We start from the raw sequence: 16,674 nt of genomic DNA, 5'->3' as shown, positions 1-16,674 counted from the left end.
CTCCCAATATAATTGGAATTAGGGTATGATCTACCTGAAAAATTGAATATCTATGAGTCTATTTTCTAAATCATTAAACCGTTAAGAGATACGACATAGGAGTAGAGAAATATTTGCCATTTCGTAAGACTATGCAGACTGCATAGGTGACAAGTAGGTGTGTCACTAAAGCTTTTTAAGCAATACATTTCGTATGTTATATGAGGTATTTTTGGGACATATAATATACCAAATTGAATGTATTGGAATTTAGTTTGCAACACTCTTAATCGTTCATTCATACGACATCCGGATAAAAAGATATAAGCGTCTGAAGATGGGCCAATGAGAAAGTGTCAAGCTAGCACCTCCTTGACTTTTCAAAAGTTGGTATATAATCCCTATCTCGGTTTTTCTCTTCTCTTATCAATTAAACACGACCAGAAAACACCCCTAAACTTAACTTAAGCTCTCTTCAATGGTTTCAAAGAGGATTAGCATCCCGGGTACAAAATCAAGAAGCGATAATTCAAGAACGATCCCTACAACGTAAGTATCATTATACCGCCTCTCTTTTTTCTTTGTAGTTCGAGTATTGGAAGGTACTTCAAAGTTAATAAACGTCTAATATATGCATTTAAGTGTTTAAATATCAAGAAAGGTTGATAAATTTATTTCCTAATAGTTAGAACTCAGGGGACGGTGGTCGAAAGCCGTGAGTTCGAGTTATTTGACTTGTAGTGGATTGTTTGTGGGTTGTTTCGTGTTGGCCTCTTTTGCTGATATTTTATGGAGTTTTGGAGGAGAAAAGGTGTGGGGAAACACCACATAATGATGGAATGGTAGGCTAGTGGTTCGTCGTTACATTTTTTTAGGTTGTTTGGCACTACTTCGGTTGTCGTTTTATGTATGAAGTGATTATGGGCGTGTTGTTTTGTGGTATATTGTGATGGAGATAAGGTTGGCAAATGATGCATAAATGTTGTTATTATTGTGTTCTTGTTGTTGTTAGTATATGGTATTGGAGGAGGGCCTTGTTACAGGGAGATATTGCCAAAATTTACGTAAATGAGCTACTAGTTTAAGTTCCGAACTTAGTCTTTACTCAGCAATGATTTTGAATCTCCTTATGATGTGGTAGATTGAGTTGAGTTTTTTGAAGAATTGCTTGAAAGGTATCAAGGATTCAACAGAGTTAAGGTATGTTAAGGCTAAACTTTTCTATCATTTTGGCATGATCTAGTAACTACATGTGTGTGATAACGAGACATAAAGAGAAGTTCATATCCCTGAATTTATGTACAATTTCCTAGTCTCATAAGTTACATCACTCTCCCTTATCGGGACTTCATATTCAGTTTAGTTTTGTCTTCTGTCAGCCAAGAGAGCAGAGAGTCTATATATATATAGTATTACAGTATTTTCACAACCATCGAACTATAATCGATGGACAGGCCCTTATTGGGCAACCTCTGATCAGATGGTGAGTTATATACTGAGCCTATTGTGGCTGAGTGCCTATGAGCGGGCCCACAATGGCCGAGATAGAGAGCCTAGTATGGCCGAGCACCTATGAGCGAGCCTAGTAAGGCAGAGCAGTTATACATACCGAGCCTTATAAGGCTGGGGAGCTATTTTACTTACTATATTGAGAGAGTTGAGTTAGTATCAGCAGGTAAGCATATCTTCAGGTTATCTTTGACTCCCACTTACTTTCGGTTATTATATTATCAGTTTAGTTTCAGCTTTCAGTTATTCTATTGCCTTACATACTCTGTACATTATTTCGTATTGACGTCCTTTTTATTGGGAAAGCTGCATTTCATGCCTGTAGGTCCTCATTGACGGTGTCACGACCCAAAACTATGGGCCGCAATGAGCACCTGGTACCTTAATCAACCGAATACCAACATAACATTTCTTTCTTATTGTACTTTCATTAGGAAATGGGCCAATCGGGTCATCATGGGCTAACCAGAATATACATAGAGGAATACTCAATATAGGACAAACTAACCTGATATAAAAACTTATACATGTGATATACAGTCCTATAAGGCCAATATGATCATTTGTAAACTCAAAACATAGGCCGGAAAGGCCATACAAGCATGCATGTATATGATATTTGTCTAAAAGCCTCAAATAGTACACACTTAACATAAAGGTCAGGACAAGGCCCTGCCATACCAAACAATACGCGTCTAAATCATACTGACCAAACAAGCAACTCTGAAGCAAATGGAGCACACCCACATCTTCCGCTAAGCTGATAGCCTACTTAGAGGACTCTCGACCTATCTATCAGGACCTGTGAGCATGAAATGCAGCATCCCCAGACAAAAGGGCTGTTAGTACGAATAATGTACCGAGTATGTAAGGCACATAAATAAGTACATAAAAGACATGGATGAAATATAGAGTAAATGACTCAACCTGTAAGTTTGGATAACTCTGTAAATTATGAAATACTTATAGTGTCATGCATATGCGTATGAATTTCATGTCGTGCATAGGTACATATGTTTATAAAATCATCAAGCCTCTAAGGGAATCCCATCATATCTCTAGGCCACTGTGGGCAAAATCATCAATGTGTACCAGCTGATCAGGTGGTAGTGTGTATATAACACCGTAACATTTTGCCATATCCCATATACATATAATATGCATATATACGCGTATATAACGCCATCTACTCATTGATCAATTTAAATGAATGCAATGCATGATATGTACGTCAATAAAATCTTTCGAAGTGTCATAAGACCATTTTTCCTTTGATTAATATCATGAAGTAAACTTTACCAACTTACGTATTTTTGAGACCCATGAACAGATCATAGAATAATATGACACATGGGAATTCAATAACATAGACACCTCTAATACTTCTATGAATAGAATCATTTATGGAAGTTGTGCATTTGCTCGTTTTGTTTGTATTATATGGATCATGCCAAAAGGAAAAAATGGATAGCCTTAACATACCTGGAGTAGGGGAAAAATCGTATGATATTCTTGATACGAATTGCACCGTACTCCCTTAGAATTGCAAAATTCCATTGTTATTACACAGTGCAATTTTGTATGAATTTCTTACAAATTTAAGAACTGTCGTCACTATGAAGTCTCATATGAACTTCAAAAATTCCTTCACCTTCATTCCTTGTCTTTCCTTTCTGTATATTTTCTTACGATAAATGAAGTTGATAACCTTACTTGTTGAAATCCCTATTTGAATTAGAGTCTTTTTCTTTCTTTAAATTATTGAAAGAGATCAAAATCAGAATCTTTGCTATTCTTAAAAATGGTTGAAAGATACATGTCTATCCTTGAATTAAAAAGGCCATATGTTGAATATATTGCCACCTGATCCCATAATGACTAAGAGTCATTGTCTAAGAAGTGGCTTGCTGCCACATTTTTTCTTTAGTCTTTATCAAAAGACTTCAATTAATCCACCACTAATTATTAATTAACTAGGTAATGTTCTGTTACCCAATAATTAACTAATCACCCACATAATTAAGAATTATTTCCACTTAATTAAAATACTAATCACTTTTCACACACCTTATACACCTTACTATCATGATCATGTGGTACCTTGTATGGAACTAGTTCATAAATACCGAGTATTTTAGCTCGGCCCGTATTTTATCCCAACATGTCAAACTTGGACGAAATTCATTTTCTTCAATTTTTTCACCCTCTCACCTTCATAAATTTACTTATCACTTGATTGAAATAACATAATGCTTATAATCTCCAAATAATCTTGTCCTTGAACTAAGGTCAATTATCTTACGATAATTTCACGTATAATACTACAGGGTGTAAAATTGTTGTAATATAATACTGCGGAGCGTAAAATCATCGTAATGTAATACAGTAGGGCATGACATCATCGTAATATAATACTGCGGGGCATGATATCGACGTAATACTGCGGGCGTAACATCATTCCCCCCTTTGGGACATTCACCCTCGAATGTTGACTAATGCACTTATTATTCTCATAACCCATAGCTCTTGCGAATACTTTAATATTCTCGTTTCCATTTAGGTAACTGTTCTTTGAATAAATCCAAAGGCCAGGACATTCCCCCCCTTAAGTCTCTTTCGCACACCACGACTTGTAGTCGGAATCCTTCTAATCTCGAAACTATTGCTACCTTCTATCATGCAACCTGTACGACTCCAACTTTGTATGTGCACCTATGCGATGTTTCTCTCCTCTTTCCTCCAACTCTTAGCCAATCTCTAGGCCCTACTTTGTGAACATATACAAAAATTATGTCAAGTTGTCCCTCTGGGCGTCATTAGCTTTACTACATCAAAGTAGGTCATACTATACCATAACTCTTACTTCGATTTATCGTTACTGAGGTCTGCGACCAAACTCTAGGTTACTCTCGTTGCTTATCCTATATGTAAGCTAAGTCTTTTAACGCTTCTTCATTACTGTTCATCTTAAGGCTGATGGATAATCTCATCTTGTACTTTGTATCTTTTATCCATCCATTATTGATTTACATCAATGTTGATCTACAACCTTCTATTGATAACTTGATCTCTTATGTAACACCGCCGCTAGGGCTCACGTCTCATCAGGGACATCTGGAGTAATTAGATTGATCCACCTAGGGACGATACTATATTTCCATAACCGTATTTTATAGCATACCAATATGACTTACCTTATATAGATATTTTAATCCTATACAACTCGTGAAATCCTCTTCAATTCATTACCCAATCGAAGGTCCAAACGTCATCCTTTATCTATCACAATCACACCCTCATTTCACTCTAGATGCTATTAGTCTTAAATTCCTTTGATTTCATTCAAGCATACTGAACTTTCTATAACTTAGAGAAACCATTAGCTCTCTTGTTTTCATGGGCTTAATCTCGAGGACTTATCCATTCTTGTCACCTTCTTACTCGCCCTTTCTCATCCTTACTCCTATCATAAAATGTTACAACCCATATCCACATGTGTTAGTTCATGCCATATATTAGTTAACATAAATCCAAGAAGGAATTATCTTTGAGATGGTAAGAAGTCAATCCTATTGGTCTTAAGTGATACAAGAGTGTATAAGGGTGATTAACCAGTATTAGAAGTTAAACGAATCAAGGATGTTGTAACTCGTATTTTCAGGTAATCTAGCGGTGCTTAATACACTCAAGAGGTCATTTATTAAGGTATTTTACTCATATAATATCCGTATCATAAGTCTTGAAGTCAAACGAGTTATGAAACAAAAGTCGACAAAAGTTGTCGCAACTTAGGTTCATAATTTTACTTAAACATTGGGTCAAATGTTTCTAATCTTTTCTCATAATTTACAAGGAATTACGGGGTGATCTACCAACCAAATTAAATATCTAGGAGTCTAGTTTCCAACGTATTAAACCGTTCATCGATACGATCTCGGAATAGAGAGATATTCGCGTTTTCGCGAGACTGCACCAAGCACCTCTCTATGGGGCCCACTAAGTCGGTTTAAGATATTTAGACCTATATAGGATGACTCCAACCCGTTTTAAGTCATTTCTTTTCACTATTTTCAGACCTTAGAACCCTAGGAACATCCTCTCAAGGTTCTCTCAAGATTCAAGACCCAAACAAAGGGCAAACAACACAAATCAAGTGTCGGGAATTCCGTGGCGCTAGTAAGTCTCTTGTTCTTCTTGTTGTTGCTCATTTTTGTGTCGTTCCAGCTCGTGTGGGAGGTTGTTTTAAAGGGTTTATGTTCTGTAAATACTCCCTAATGTTCTTAATATCAATCCTAGGTGATTTCAAGCCTTCTAAAGTTATTCTAGTGCCGAAAAACACTAATTGATTGCTAGTTTCATTTTTTTGTTGTTGTGGCAGCATTGGAGTGATATTTCATGGAAATTTAAGGTCAAATTGGAGTTGTTCTTTCTGTATAAAGGTAAGGAACCTCTTAATCTATATGTATTTAAGATTATCCAAGTTGCGGCTAAGCCATTGAAGCTAGAACTTGTGAGATATATATCGAAAGGCTTTGTAGTAATGTTATTGTTTTGTGGACTGTTTTGCGTTGTTGTTGGTCTGCGTATTTTACTACTATCTTGTGGAGTTTTGGAGGAGGAAGGGTGTGGAGAAACACCATATATATGTAGGGTTATGGGCTGATAGTTATTCGTAACATTTCCAGGTTGTTTGACACGACTACGGTGGTCGTCGTATGTATGGAGTGATTAGGCTGTGTGTGGACTATTTTGGGATGCTCAATATGTTTATTATTGATGTTGTTTGGGCTGTTTGGTGACTGTTTTGAATGGTGTGAGGTCATATATATAGGGGAGGTTCTGTCCGTTTCATCGTAAAATAGGTTGTGGTCGATACATAATAGTTATGACGCTTAAATGATAACGATAGTATCGTTTCTCTTATTGTAGACTAAGGAGTTTTGACAATTGCATAGCTTGAGATTGGGGCAGTATATACAAGGTATGTTAGGCTATCCCTTTCCTTCTTTTGCACGACTCTGATTGTATATAATGTAATGAACGATCTTCCAAGATACTCTACTCTTAGAAGCTAGCAGTACTTACATTGTTTTCCCTCTTATGGAACGATTGATGTTAATGTTGCTTCTCTTAGTCTTATGTTATCAATGTTGTTGGTACTTCCTGATTCTTATAAGGTTCATAGTGAAGAGTTAGTCCTAATAATGTGTACAGAGGATACCGACCTTACGTCACTCCGAAAGGTTTAGAATGTGATTCCATGAGCCGAGCATGCATTATATATATGTATCTATTTTACTCTACCGAGCCACGCTATAGTTGGCCGGGTACGGCACCTATTGTGCAACCACTGATCAGTTGGGTTTTACCGAGCTCCACGTGGCCGGGTACGATTCTACCGAGCCTATTATGGCCGGGTACGATATGATGATGATGATGCCCATAGAGGCGAATGCTTTAAAGGTTTATGTATTTATACATATGTATCATGCATTTCATGTAAGTAGCCCTCAGAGGTACTAAGATGTTACAGGTTGTATATTCTCTATCCTTGCTTACATTACTGATCGTATTTATAGTTCCTTGCCTTACATACTCAGTACTTTATTCGTACTGATGTCCTTTTATTTGTGGACGCTGCATGTCGTGCTGCAGGTCCTGATAGACAGGTAGGTGCAGCTCCCCCACCACAGTAGACTGTCCAGTTCAGCGGTGATTGGCGAGATCCCTTCTCCGGACTTGCCTTGGTCTTGGTATGCAATTTTTGTTATAGACATTATGGGTATGTCGGGGCCTTGTTCCGGCTATGTTGCAACATTTATGTTCTTTTAGAGGCTTATAGACAGGTGTCGGCTCATGTATAGTTTGGTTTGCCTTGTCGGCTAGTTTTTGTTGTATAGTCTTTCATAGTAGCGTGGTAGCTCATACCTTATATGTAGTTTCTTGATTGTCTGGTCATCCCCTGCTATGTATGTTCATGCCGTCATATTTTATTGCTGGTTGTCCATGATCTAGGTCTACCATTTATATTGATCTCGTCAGCCCTAAAAGATAATAATGAAGGTTAGATGAAATGTGCGTTGGTGCTCGGCAAGTGTGGTCGGGTGCTAGTCATGGCCCTTCAGTTTGGGTCGTGACAAACTTGGTATCAGAGCAAGTCTGTCCTAGGGGTTGTCTATGAGCCGTGTCTAGTAGAGTCTTGATTATGGATGTGTAGTGCGCCACATTTATAATCAGGAGGCTACATGACATCTAGGGTTGTTACCTTCTTCCTGAATCTAGATCGTGCGTAGAGTTGAGTCGTAAGCGTTCGTCTCTAATATTCACCTTGTTTTTTTCCAGTGATGCCTTCGACTAGGAAGCAAACGATTAGTAGACGGCTTGATACAACAGCGGGAGAGGGTACCAGTCAGGTGCCCCAAGTCAGAGCAGGACAAAGTGAGGCTCAAAGTGAGATGCCCTCTCATACCTCATCTACTCCATCTCCTCCAGAGGATATTAGAAGGCACCCAGCGCCTCCAGTTCCTCAGTCTGGCACTCCAGACCAGGATATGTGGAGTGCTTTGCAGTTATTAACTAGCTTGGTAGCTGCTCAGGCTCAGAGGCAGAATACAGGTGCTGCTGAGAAACCAGTTAGTACAAGAGTTCGTGATTTTATTAATTTAGACCCTCCAGTGTTTACCGGATCAGACCCCAAGGAGGACCCACAGACTTTTATTGACCAGGTTCATCGTACACTTCGGGTTATGCATGTTAGTGATATAGAGGCAGTAGAGTTGGCTTCTTATCGGCTACGGGATTTAGCGGTTCTCTGGTATGATAGTTGGGAGATATCCAGGGGTCCGAACCCTCCTCCAGCTGTGTGGAAGGAATTTTCTGAGGCCTTTCTTCGTCACTACTTGCCAGTTGAGATACGACAAGCTAGAGCTGATAAGTTCTTGAACCTTAGACAATGTAATATGGTGGCCGAGATGAGTGATAGGGTGCATATGTTCGTGAATGGGTTGGGACCACATCTGATAAATGAGTGTACGACAGCCTCCTTGGTGGAGGGCATGGATATTTCCCATATTCAAGCTTATGCCCAGACCCTAGAGGATCGTAAGCGCCAGCAGAGGGCAGTTAGGGAGCAGGATAGAGGCCAGCATAAGAGGGCGAGATTTGCAGGGTATTCTGATGACTTCAGAGGCCGCATCAGGCCACAGTTTTCGAGGAGTTCGGCGCCACCTGTAGCTAGTGCTCCTCCACAGTTTCAGAGGCCTCGATATGATCGATCCTATTCTGGTCCAGGTCAGAGTTCGCGGGCATCTGGCTCGCAACATCACAGGGATACTAGTCAGATGAGACCCCCAACACCACATTGTGATCAGTGCGGCAAGGCCCACTTTGGACTGTGTCGTCGAGGTTCTGATGCATGCTATTCGTGCGGGCAGCCTGGCCATATGATGCGGGATTGTCCTAATAGAGGAGGTGATGGTATGGCTCAGCCGACTGGATCTGTGTCTGGTTTTTCCTCATCAGTTCGACCTCCAGCACGGGGTTTTCAGCAGTCGACAGGTCGTGGTAGGGGTAGAGGTGCAGTGCCGAGTTCGAGTGGTGCTCAAAATCGAACCTATGCTCTAGTAGGTCGACAGGATCTCGAGTCGTCTCCAGATGTTGTTACAGGTATTATATCTTTGTTTTCTTATGATGTATATGCGCTGATTGATCCGGGATCTACATTATCATATATTACACCCTTTGTGGCTAATAAGTTTGGCATTGAACCTGAATTGATAAGTAAACCCCTCGCGGTATCTACTCCGATAGGAGATTCTGTGATTGCTAGAAGGGTATATAGAGGTTGCACTATGATGATTTGTAGTCGTCAAACCTCGGCAAATTTATTTGAGTTAGAAATGGTTGATTTTGATGTGATAATGGGAATGGCCTGGTTGGCCTCATGCTATGCAAATGTTGACTGTCGTACGAAGATTGTTAGGTTCCAATTTCCGGGTGAACCCGTCATTGAATGGAAAGGGAACATTGGTACACCAAAAGGTAGGTTTATTTCCTATCTTAAGGCAAGGAAAATGATCTCAAAAGGTTACATTTATCATCTCGTTCGCGTTAGGGATGCGGAGGCGAAACCGCCTACTTTACAATCAATCCCTGTGGTCAACGAATTCCCAGATGTTTTCCCAGATGAACTCCCAGGCCTTCCTCCTGAAAGGGAGATTGAGTTTAGCATTGATGTGTTGCCTGACACTCAACCGATCTCTATTCCTCCATACAGAATGGCCCCGGCAGAGTTGCGAGAGTTGAAGGTGCAGTTGAAGGACTTGCTGGATAAGGGCTTTATTAGGCCTAGCACTTCACCTTGGGGTGCACCAGTCCTATTCGTGCGGAAGAAAGACGGGTCGTTACGGATGTGTATCGACTATCGACAGTTGAATAAGTCTACTATAAAGAACAAGTATCCACTTCCAAGAATTGATGACCTGTTTGACCAACTCCAGGGTGCCAAGTATTTCTCTAAGATTGATTTACGTTCAGGGTATCATCAGGTGAGGGTTAGGGAGAAGGATATTCTAAAGACGGCCTTCCGGACAAGATATGGGCACTTTGTGTTCTTGGTGATGTCGTTCGGGCTAACAAATGCCCCAGCAGCTTTTATGGATCTCATGAATACTATATTCAGGCCCTATCTTGATGTGTTCGTGATTGTATTCATTGATGACACTCTAGTGTATTCTCGTTCGGAGGCGGAACATGCGGGCCACTTGCGGATAGTATTACAGACGCTTCAGGATCGTAAGTTATATGCTAAGCTCTCCAAATGTGAATTCTGGCTGAACTCAGTAGCATTCCTTGGCCATGTGATATCTGATGAGGGTATTAGTGTCGACACTCAGAAGATCGATGCAGTAAAGAATTGGCCGAGACCTACAACACCATCAGAAGTCCGCAGCTTCCTAGGGCTAGCAGGATATTATAGGCGGTTTGTAGAAGGATTTTTCTCTATATCATCACCATTGACTAAGTTAACACAGAAAGCTACCAAATTCCAGTGGTCTGACACTTGTGAACATAGTTTTCAGGAGCTGAAGAATCGATTGACATCTGCACCAGTGCTCACTCTTCCTGAAGGAACAGAAGGTTATGTGGTATATTGTGATGCCTCAGGTATAGGTTTGGGGTGCGTATTGATGCAGCGTGGGAATGTGATTGCTTATGCATCAAGACAATTGAAGAAGCATGAAAAGAATTATCCAACCCATGATTTGGAATTGGCTGCAGTAATATATGCTTTGAAGATATGGCGGCACTACTTATACGGCGTCCATGTTGACATCTACACAGATCACAAGAGTTTACAATACATCTTCAAGTAGAAAGAGTTGAATTTGAGGCAGCGTAGGTGGCTTGAATTATTGAAAGACTACGACGTCGAGATATTGTATCATCCCGGTAAAGCCAATGTTGTGGCAGACGCTCTCAGCCGTAAATCAATGGGAAGCTTAGTACATATTGAGGAAGGTAGATGGGGGTTGATTAAAGAGCTTCATCAGCTAGCCAATATGAGAATCAGATTGTTAGACTCTGATGATGGAGGTGTTACTGTACAGAATACATCAGAATCATCTTTGGTAGCCGAGGTAAAAGTACGACAATATGAAGATCCTATCTTAGTACGATTAAGAGAAAGCATTCAACAGTGTAAAAGTATGGCTTTTGGGATCGGAAAAGATGGGGCACTGAGATACCAGCGCTGATTGTGTGTGCCTAATGTGGCAGGGTTGCGAGAGAAGATTATGAATGAGATTCATCAATCCCGATATTCCATCCATCCCGGCTCGACAAAGATGTATCATGATGTCAAGGAGCAGTATTGGTGGGATAATATGAAGAAGTCTATTGCAGAATTTGTAGCCCAGTGTCCCAATTGTCAACAAGTAAAGATAGAACATCAGAAACCCGGTGGATTGCTTCAAAATATAGAGATTCCGACCTGGAAGTGGGAGGTGTTTAACATGGACTTCATTATTGGATTACCTCGCTCTTATCATAAGTTTGACTCCATCTGGGTGATAATTGATTGACTTACAAAATGTGCCCATTTTCTGCCAGTAAAGACAACTTACACGGCTGAAGATTATGCAAAGTTGTATACCAAGGAAATTGTTAGGCTTCATGGTGTTCCCATATCTATTATATCAGACCGAGGAGCTCAATTTACGGCTAACTTTTGGAGGTCTTTCCAGAAGGGTTTAGGCACACAGGTAAATCTTAGCACTGCATTTCATCCGCAGACTGACGGACAGGCTGAACGTACCATTCAGACACTGGAAGATATGCTACGAGCATGTGTTCTAGATTTTAAGGGAAATTGGGATGATCATCTTCCACTCATAGAATTTGCCTATAACAATAGCTACCATTCCAGTATTAAAATGGCCCCATACGAGGCACTATACGGGAGGAGATGTAGATCACCAGTTGGATGGTTCGAAGTCGGTGAAACAGAATTATATGGCCCAGATTTGATTCACCAAGCTATTGAGAAGGTGAAAGTGATACAGGAGCGATTGAGGACGGCACAAAGCAGGCAAAAATCTTATTCTGATGTCCGACGTCGTGATCTAGAGTTTGAGGTTGGTGATTTGGTTTTCCTGAGGATCTCACCAATGAAGGGTATTATGCGTTTTGGGAAGAAAGGTAAGCTGAGTCCAAGGTATATCGGGCCGTATAAAATTCTTCGACGGATTGGACAGGTTGCTTATGAGTTAGAATTGCCATCCGAATTGGAATTTGTCCACCCGGTATTCCATGTATCTATGTTGAGAAAATGTATTGGAGACCCTTCTCGAGTCGTCCCTATCAAAGATGTACAAGTTACAGAGGACCTATCATATGAAGAAGTGCCAGTGGCGATATTAGATTGGCAAGTCCGCAAGCTGAGAACAAAAGATATAGCTTCCGTCAAAGTATTGTGGAGGAACAAAAATATGGAAGAAATGACATGGGAAGTAGAAGAGGATATGAAGTTTAATACCCTTACTTATTCCAGAATGAAGATAACAAGGATGCTGGTGGAAGACAGGATACATTGGAAGGTGAAACGACTCTATGAGGTAAGCAATAATTTGAGAATACTCCTCCTTAATACAAAATGGTGATATGTAGATAATGTAAATACGCACAATGCTTTGTGTAGCCTTGTGAAGCCATATGTTGGGCTTAATTACTTGCAAGTTTTGCTAGTGACCATTTTATAGGGGAAAATTGATCGGAAATTTCCATTGGAATCCACGATGATTTAAACTCCCCATAAACCCTTACATTCGAGGACGAATGTTCCTAAGAGGGGGAGGGTGTTACAACCCATATCCACATGTGTTAGTTCATGCCATATATTAGTTAACATAAATCCAAGAAGGAATTATCTTTGAGATGGTAAGAAGTCAATCCTATTGGTCTTAAGTGATACAAGAGTGTATAAGGGTGATTAACCAGTATTAGAAGTTAAACGAATCAAGGATGTTGTAACTCGTATTTTAAGGTAATCTAGCGGTGCTTAATACACTCAAGAGGTCATTTATTAAGGTATTTTAATTATATAATATCCGTATCATAAGTCTTGAAGTCAAACGAGTTATGAAACAAAAGTCGACAAAAGTTGTCGCAACTTAGGTTCATAATTTTACTTAAACATTGGGTCAAATGTTTCTAATCTTTTCTCATAATTTAAAAGGAATTACGGGGTTATCTACCAACCAAATTAAATATCTAGGAGTCTAGTTTCCAACTTATTAAACCGTTCATCGATACGATCTCGGAGTAGAGAGATATTCGCATTTTCGCGAGACTGCGCCAAGCACCTCTCTATGGGGCCCACTAAGTCGGTTTAAGATATTTGGACCTATATAGGATGACTCCAACCCGTTTTAAGTCATTTCTTTTCACTATTTTCAGACCTTAGAACCCTAGGAACATCCTCTCAAGGTTCTCTCAAGATTCAAGACCCAAAAAAGGGCAAACAACACAAATCAAGTGTCGGGAATTCCGTGGCGCTAGTAAGTCTCTTGTTCTTCTTGTTGTTGCTCATTTTTGTGTCGTTCCATCTCGTGTGGGAGGTTGTTTTAAAGGGTTTATGTTCTGTAAATACTCCCTAATGTTCTTAATATCAATCCTAGGTGATTTCAAGCCTTCTAAAGTGATTCTAGTGCCGAAAAACACTAATTGATCGCTAGTTTCATTTTTTTGTTGTTGTGGCAGTATTGGAGGGATATTTCATGGAAATTTAAGGTCAAATTGGAGTTTTTCTTTCTTTATAAAGGTAAGGAACCTCTTACTCTATATGTATTTAGGATTATCCAAGTTGCGGCTAAGCCATTGAAGCTAGAACTTGTGAGATATATATCGAAAGGCTTGGTAGTAATGTTATTGTTTTGTGGACTGTTTTGCGTTGTTGTTGGGCTGCGTATTTTACTACTATCTTGTGGAGTTTTGGAGGAGGAAGGGTGTGGAGAAACACCATATATATTTAGGGTTATGGGCTGATAGTTATTCGTAACATTTCCAGGTTGTTTGACACGACTACGGTGGTCGTCGTATGTATGGAGTGATTAGGCTGTGTGTGGACTATTTTGGGAGGCTCAATATGTTTATTATTGATGTTGTTTGGGCTGTTTGGTGACTGTTTTGAATGGTGTGAGGTCATATATATAGGGGAGGTTCTGTCCGTTTCATCGTAAAATAGGTTGGGGTCGATACATAATAGTTATGACGCTTAAATGATAATGATAGTATCGTTTCTCTTATTGTAGACTACGGAGTTTTGACAATTGCATAGCTTGAGATTGGGGCAGTATATACAAGGTATGTTAGGCTATCCCTTTCCTTCTTTTGCACGACTCCGATTGTATATAATGTAATGAACGATCTTCCAAGATACTCTACTCTTAGAAGCTAGCAGTACTTACATTGTTTTCCCTCTTATGGAACGATTTATGTTAATGTTGCTTCTCTTAGTCTTATGTTATCAATGTTGTTGGTACTTCCTGATTCTTATAAGGTTCATAGTGAAGAGTTAGTCCTAATAACGTGTACAGAGGATACCGACCGTACGTCACTCCGAAAGGTTTAGAATGTGATTCCATGAGTCGAGCATGCATTATATATATGTATCTATTTTACTCTACCGAGCCACGCTATAGTTGGCCGGGTACGGCACCTATTGTGCAACCACTGATCAGTTGGGTTTTACCGAGCTCCACGTGGCCGGGTACGATTCTACCGAGCCTATTATGGCCGGGTACGATATGATGATGATGATGCCCATAGAGGCGAATGCTTTAAAGGTTTATGTATTTATACATATGTATCATGTATTTCATGTAAGTAGCCCTCAGAGGTACTAAGATGTTACAGGTTGTATATTCTCTATCCTTGCTTACATTACTGATCGTATTTATGGTTCCTTGCCTTACATACTCAGTACTTTATTCGTATTGATGTCCTTTTATTTGTGGACGCTGTATGTCGTGCTGCAGGTCCTGATAGACAGGTAGGTGCAGCTCCCCCACCACAGTAGACTGTCCAGTTCAGCGGTGATTGGCGAGATCCCTTCTCCGGACTTGCCTTGGTCTTGGTATGCAATTTTTGTTATAAACATTATGGGTATGTCGGGGCCCTGTTCCGGCTATGTTGCAACACTTATGTTCTTTTAGAGGCTCATAGACAGGTGTCGGCTCATGTATAGTTTGGTATGCCTTGTCGGCTAGTTTTTGTTGTATAGTCTTTCATAGTAGCGTGGTAGCTCATACCTTATATGTAGTTTCTTGATTGTCTGGTCATCCTCTGCTATGTATGTTCATGCCGTCATATTTTATTGCTGGTTGTCTATGATCTAGGTCTACCATTTATATTGATCTCGTCAGCCCTAAAAGATAATAATGAAGGTTAGATGAAATGTGCGTTGGTGCTCGGCAAGTGTGGTCGGGTGCTAGTCATGGCCCTTCAGTTTGGGTCGTGACATAAAACCTCATCATTTTACTATACTTTAGCGTGCGACCTCTACGTATCTATTTATACTATTCTCAACCTTCCTTCAACTTGCTTGCACCATAGATTCCCTTATGTTATTCTAACTCTTCTTTACTCTCTTGGCTAGATCTCTCGGCACCTAGAAACCATAGGCCGGAAGGTATGCCACTGACGATTGCTGTCATTCCTGGATACTGAATCCTCGCACTTCTAGACTTTTATTCGCAGTATGGACTATTCACAATTTTCTACATTTGAGTATCTCGTACGTTGTTCACCTTCATCTTACTTAACTTAAAATATCGCTTCACCTCTCCTACTCCTTTCATAACCTCCCTTCCACATAGGTATAATTCACCTCCATAACTTGAAGCTCTATTAAAATACTTGCACCTCTGGTGTATACATAATCCGGTGGGAGCTTCATACTGATTTCATATGGGGCCGGTACTTTTCTAACTGGCTTTATTGTAGAGCCATCATAAAATATTGCTACTATACTATCTCTCTTTTACCTTTGATATTAAGCGTGATCCTGCAATGTCCTCAATCCTGATTTCTATAATTTTCTGGGTCTAATAATCAGACTCCTAATTTACCTTGTTGATGTAATTCTTTAGTTTCCTCTTCATTCTGATCAGCCTTTATGTAGGATTAAGCTATCTTCCGATTTGCGGCTCATGGTATTACTTTAGCCTTTCGTGGATGATATGGAATATCCAGGATACAATCTTCTAACAATTCAATCCTTTGTCAATGACCTGGACTCAATTATTTCTTTTAACTTATACTAGAGTCTTTTACGGCTGTATGATTGTCAAAATATATGTTGCATGGATAATACTCCAAATCTTAAGTGTGTTCATAACGTAACTAACTCTGGATCATTGGTCGAATAATTCCTTTCGTTCCTTCTCAGATTTCTTTAAATGTAAGCAATTACTTTTCCTGGTCTTCCTGCCCCCTTGTTGTGTGCATACATAACTTACCTTAGTGCCTACACATATTGGAATTCCATACAACTCATATGATCATGAATATCACTTCTAATTTTACTTCCCATTCACTGGCCACAGTAGGTGCCACTTTCTTATGGAATGCATTCAATGTTGTTGTGAGACTGTTGTTATAAGACTACTTCCTCTTTAGGTCACTAAG

Source organism: Nicotiana tabacum, chromosome 1, assembly GCF_000715075.1.
Source record: "Nicotiana tabacum cultivar K326 chromosome 1, ASM71507v2, whole genome shotgun sequence".
NCBI lineage: Eukaryota > Viridiplantae > Streptophyta > Magnoliopsida > Solanales > Solanaceae > Nicotiana > Nicotiana tabacum.
Note: the sequence above shows the minus strand (reverse complement) of the source record.